This window comes from Triticum dicoccoides, chromosome 3A, assembly GCF_002162155.2.
Source record: "Triticum dicoccoides isolate Atlit2015 ecotype Zavitan chromosome 3A, WEW_v2.0, whole genome shotgun sequence".
In the NCBI taxonomy this organism is placed as follows: domain Eukaryota; kingdom Viridiplantae; phylum Streptophyta; class Magnoliopsida; order Poales; family Poaceae; genus Triticum; species Triticum dicoccoides.
In genome coordinates, this window is record NC_041384.1 from 733,663,809 (window position 1) to 733,670,392 (window position 6,584).

The window sequence follows — 6,584 nt, forward strand, 5'->3', positions numbered from 1 at the left end:
CTTCAACATCTCTAACAATCCCCATTGGTGAAATAGTATCTCTATTGGCAAGCTTAATTGTGACATCAATTTCTTCTAACTCAATTGGTGCAATATCATGCATAATTTCTTTCTATAAGTCAATGGGTATTGCACTAGAACTAGCATCCATATCACATAAGCCATGATAACAATGGTCTCCTATTTTAACAGAAATAACAGGCACACCTACCACAGGTCTATGTTTATCTTTAGCACAAGGTTTAGCAATTCTAGCAGTTTCACCGCAAAATTGAATAACATGCCCATCAATATTATCAAACAAGAGATCTTTAACAAGAGCAATATTAGGTTCTACTTTAACTTGCTCAGGAGGTGTATAAGTTCTAATATTGCTTTTACAAACCACAGTTGAAGCTTTAGCATGATCCTTTATTCTAACAGGAAAAGGTGGTTTCTCAACATAAGAAGTAGGAACAATAGGATCATTATAAGTGACAACCTTTTCTTCAACTTTAATAGGTGCAGCTACTTTTACTTCTCTGGGAGGATGATATTTAAACCACTTCTCCTTAGGGAGATCAACATAAGTAGCAAAATATTCACAGAAAGAAGCTACTATCTCAGAGTCAAGTCCATATTTAGTGCTAAACTTACGGAAAATATCGGTATCCATAAAAGATTTAACACAATCAAACTTAGGTGTCATACCTGACTCCTTACCTTCCTCGAGGTCCCAATCTTCAGAGTTGCGTTTAATTCTATCCAATAAATCTCATTTAAATTCAATAGTCTTCATCATAAAAGAGCCAGCACAAGAAGTATCGAGCATGGTTTGATTATTATGAGAAAACCGAGCATAAAAACTTTGAATAATTATTTCTCTCGAGAGCTCATGATTGGGGCATGAATATAACATTGATTTAAGCCTCCCCCAAGCTTGAGCGATGCTTTCTCCTTCGCGAGGCCAAAAATTATATATAGAATTGCGATCACGATGAACAAGATGCATAGGATAATACTTTTGATGAAATTCCAATTTCAATCTTCTATAGTTCCATGATCTCGTATCATCACATAGCCTATACCATGTCAATGCGTCCCCCTTCAAAGATAAAGGGAAGACCTTCCTCTGAGCAACATCATCGGGCATACCTGCAAGCTTAAATAATCCACAAACTTCATCCACATATATTAAGTGCTCATCAGGATGCTTTGTTCCATCTCTTGTAAAAGGATTAGCTAGAAGTTTTTCTATCATACCCGAAGGAAATTCAAAAGGAGTTTCATTTTCAATAGGTTCAGTAGGTTGAGGAGCAACTATTTGCTCTACTGGACGGGGTGAAGATACCCCAAACAAGCCCCTCAGAGGATTACTTTCCATAGTAACAAGTGACAGTAAATTTCAGCATACTATATAAATTTTTCCTTACCAAATTCCACCTACCAAAGGCGCTTCACTCCCCGGCAACGGCGCCAGAAAAGAGTCTTGATGACCCACAAGTATAGGAGATCTATCGTAGTCCTTTCGATAAGTAAGAGTGTCGAACCCAACGAGGAGCAGAAGGAAATGATAAGCGGTTTTCAGCAAGGTATTCTCTGCAAGTACTGAAATAAGTGGTGACAGATAGTTTTGTGATAAGATAAATTGTAACGAGCCACAGGTAACAAAAGTAAATAAAGTGCAGCAAGGAGGCCCAATCCTTTTTGTAGCAAAGGACAAGCCTAGACAAACTCTTATATAAGGAAAAGCGCTCCCGAGTACACATGGGAATATCGTTAAGCTAGTTTTCATCACGCTCATATGATTCGCGTTCGGTACTTTGATAATTTGATATGTGGGTGGACCGGTGCTTGGGTGCTGCTCTTACTTGAACAAGCATCCCACTTATGACTAATCTCTATTGCAAGCATCCGCAACTATAACAAAAGTATTAAGGTAAACCTAACCATAGCATGAAACATATGGATCCAAATCAGCCCCTTACGAAGCAACGCATAAACTAGGGTTTAAGCTTCTGTCACTCTAGCAACCCATCATCTACTTATTACTTCCCAATGCCTTCCTCTAGGCCCGAATAATGGTGAAGTGTTATGTAGTCGACGTTCAAATAACACCACTAGAGGCTAGACAACATACATCTCATCAAAATATCGAACGAATACCAAATTCACATGACTACTAATAGCAAGACTTCTCCCTTGTCCTCAGGAACAAATGTAACTACTCACAAAGCATATTCATGTTCATAATCAGAGGGGTAATAATATGCATAAAGGATCTGAACATATGATCTTCCACCAAATAAACCAACTAGCATCAACTACAATGAGTAATCAACACTACTAGCAACCTACTAGTACCAATCCCGGACTTGGAGACAAGAATTGGATACAAGAGATGAACTAGGGTTTGGAGATGAGATGGTGCTGGTGAAGATGTTGATGGAGATTGCCCTCTCCCGATGAGAGGAGCGTTGGTGATGACGATGGCGATGATTTCCCCCTCCCGGAGGGATGGGTTCCCGGCAAAGCAGCTCTGCCGGAGCCCTAGATTGGTTCCGCCTCGTGGCGGCGGAGTCTCGTCTCGAAAGGTTGCTTCTTTTTTTTTCTCGACGAAAGACTTCATATAGCAGAAGATGGTCATCAAAGAGCCACCAGGGGGCCCACGAGGTAGGGGGCGCGCCCTAGGGGGGGTTGCGCCCCACCCTCGTGGACAGGGTGTGTGCCCCCTGGCCTTCATCTTTGGCGAGGAGTTTTTATTATTATTGTAAGATATTTCGTGGAGTTTCAGGACTTTTGGAGTTGTGCAGAATAGGTCTCTAATATTTGCTACTTTTCCAGCCCAGAATTCGAACTGCCGGCATTCTCCCTCCTTATGTAAACCTTGTAAAATAAGAGAGAATAGCCATAAGTATTGTGACATAATGTGAAGTAACAACCCATAATGCAATAAATATCGATATAAAAGCATGATGCAAAATGGACGTATCACTCACCGGGAAGCGAGACAACCTTTGACCGCCGCCCGCCTCACTCCCACTGGTTCGTATTAATGGCGCACCCGAGCGGCTGCACCCCCATCCTCGCCACACACACAATTCTCTCTCTCCGCCCGCATCCTCGACACTGCTCTCCTCAAAGCCGCCAGTGTATGAGGATGTCGCCGAAGCGCCCCATCGGAGGGAGTGGCGACGCCGTGGCTGCTGAAGCACCGGAGCACGGCGTGAATATGGAGACAGAGGTTTTCGTCTCCAAAAAACATATGGGTCAACTTTTATAGTAGTAGAAAAATATGTGATTTGGTAAGTAAGAAACAAATGTTATTCTTGTTGTGTTAGGAAAGTTGTGGTTGTCATTCAATAGTAAATGTTTTAGTGCGCGTGATTAGTGATTTGTTATTGAGGAATATTCTGTTTTGTTTTGGAAGGTTATCGAGAAAGATTTTTTGTCTGTCTTTTAGAAGGTGATCTTACATATATCATTTGATTTCTGAATTATTAATTATATATTATTTATGTGATAGAATAAAATCTGGACATGCCAAATCGAGCACGAAAAAAATGAAATGAGGGGAACGGATTCGGTTTTTAGTAGGAGGATGAGAAAACATAGTGAAAGAGTGGTGGTGGGAGGTGAGGCGAAATTAACCGTTGCGAAAAAATGAAACCGTGGATAATGGCCTACCAAATCCCCTTTTAGGAGTAGTGATTTTATTTTTTAACATCGGAGCTGCTAAAAATCAGTCGACTGAGACTTCGCGAAGTCTCAGTCGACTGGTAAGCCGTCCGATCTATGTGTTGCTTGCAGATTCGCGCTGGGGCGCTTTGTGCCTTTTTCGGCCTGTCTAAGGCGCGCTGGGGCGCGGACTGGCCCGTTTCTTTTTTTCCGTCGAAGCGCAGCCGAGCGTGAGCGTTTTAGCTTTTTTCTGGGCTGGGCTTCTTTGTTTGTTTGTTCTATCTTGTTTTTTCTGGGGCCACTCTTTGTTTACTTCTGTTATAGAGAGGGAAGGGGAAGCGGCCATCGTGGTAATTATGCAGTCATTTCGTCTCTATCCATTGCCCTTTCTTCTTCTCTCTCTATTCTTCTCTGTCAAATCAGAAGATCTCTGCAACGGAACAAAAGTAATCGATGTGCTCCTCTATGGCCAGCGAGAGTATGGGGGACGCTGCTGATGGAGTAAGTACTGCACCTTTTTTTATCTTGTTTGTTGGCGAGATGCAGTAGATCTGAGGGGATTTTGGGTTCCATTTTTCGTTTTTGGATCAAGTCCAGATTAATAGCTTGAAGCATAGAATCGCTCCCCTTTTTTATTCAAGCAATGGTATCTAGTGTGTCTTTTTTTGTATGTGTTGAGGATTATTACTGAACCCAAACCCCCTTATATCTATTACTGAACCCAAACCCAAACCACCTCAAATCAGTAGCTTGTTCGTGAAATTAGTAGTATGACTGAGGATTTTTTTTTGTTTGTGGAATGGAGTGGCTCAGTCTCTCGTTTTGTTTTATTTTATATTTTACCGAAACCCTATTTATTCACTGGAAACAAGAGAAATAATTATTGAATCTATCACTAGGGAGTGGGCATGTTTATATTGTTTTTTCAGATTTTTTTATGTAACCCTATTTAATCAGTAGCATATTTTTGAAATCTTTTCTCCGTAAACAATAGAAGATTTATTACTGAATCTATCACTAGGAGTGGACATGTTTATTTGTTTGTCAGATTTTGGCTGAAACTCTATCAATTAGCAGCATGTTCAAATCTCTCCTTTTTTCCCGGAATCTAAGAGAATGATTTCTGGAACTAAGTTTCTCGCAGTAGCATGTTTTTTCAGTTTTCTTTTTTGGTGAAACCCTATAAATCGGTACCATGTTCATTTTCTTTTTTGTATGGAATCAACATAATGGTTACTGAATGCATCACTAGCAGTGGTATTTTTTAGTATGGTCTTTTGATAGATTCATCTTTTTATCTCTGCAACCCAATGTAAATATATTTTTTGCTCACGAGCCGTCGAGGGCAATGATAAATCATCATTATCTCGAAATCCTTTTTTCGGAAACATCCGAGTTCATCGCTAAAATCATTAGCTGGATATGAATGTCTCTCACTAGAACAAATTTATGTTTTTGTCGCCTTTTTTATGTGCACAGGAAATGGTTTGCAGAGTTTGTCCGAGCCCTTGTTTCCGCGATAGCAGGGGAAGTGGCATCAACATGTATGTCTAGAAGGAGTTGAAAAACTGGAGGGGTAACTCCACAGCCTCTGTTTCTTTTTTATTATATTTTTTTCATTTCCTGACCGTTGTTTGTTTTTTAGTTTGTACTCATCATCACAGAATATTTTGTTGAAGGTTGACCTTTTTCTTTTTTTTCTCCCTGAGTTTTGAAGCAGAGAGGGAGCCCCCAGCTAACTAGTTGTTTTACATTGAAATCATTGATTTTTTATGCATCGTGTTAAGCTCTTGCTGCGTGGTTAGAGAGGAGGAAGACACTTACTGTCATAATAGGGATTTTATAAGTCTAAAAATAGGGATCATTAGTGTTTGTAGCTTGGTTTACTTTTCCAGAAACCATGGCCATGATTTAACTAGCAGCAAGTCTTTTTGTTAGTGTTTTTGTAGCTTGGCTTACTTCCAGAAACCATGGTTGGCAAAATTCATGGGTAACTTTTGCTAGATATTTTTGGTTTTTTGTAACTATGTTTTTGCATTGATATGGATGGTTCACGTCTTAGAGTTCATCGTAGCTCTTTTTTAGCCATTTTTGTGACATGTAGAATGTAGAATGTCGATTTTTGCCGAATTCATGGGTTGATGTTAATGTTCAACCCATGTAGGATTGATGTTCAATCCAATAGTAGTTAAGAGAATTGGATAGCACTTTTCAACATGGTTGTAACTACGCCTTTTTTTGTTGCGTCGAACGGCAACATTTTTGGTCATGGATGCAACTGAGTATTTTCGTTTTGTCGGAGGGGGCGGCGGGGATGGGACAGTTCCATGTCCAAATGTAGTCATGCAATTGCAACCGTCACCCCTGCCTGCAACTGCAAGTCTTCCAACATGGGCGCAACTAGGCTTAGTTTTGTCGGAGGGGCGACGGGAACTGAGAGAGGGGGCCAGTTGCATGTCAAAATGTAGTCATGCAACTGCAACTGTTACCCCCTCCTGCAATTTACCAGTCATCCAACATGGTCGCAAATGGGCCTTCTGTTTTCTCGGTGGGGGCGGTGGGAATGGAGAGAGGTGGCCCGTTGCATGTCCAACTGTAATCGTGCAACTGGAACCATCACCCCCTCCTGCAACTGCATGCCTTTCCAACATGGTCGCAACCGGGCTTTGTTTTGTTTGACGGGTGACGGGAATGGGGAGGGGACAGATGCATGTTTAACTATAGTTATGCAACTGCATGTCTTCTAACTTGGTCGCAACTGTGGGGTTTTGTTTTGTCGGAGGGACGGACGGACGAGGAGAGGGCCAGTTGCATGTCTCACACTAGGCACGCAACTACATTCCTTCTAACCTGGTTGCAACTGGGGGCCTTTGTTTTGTCGGAGGGGGCGGCGGGAAGAGAGAGAGGGGCTAGTTGCATGTCCAACT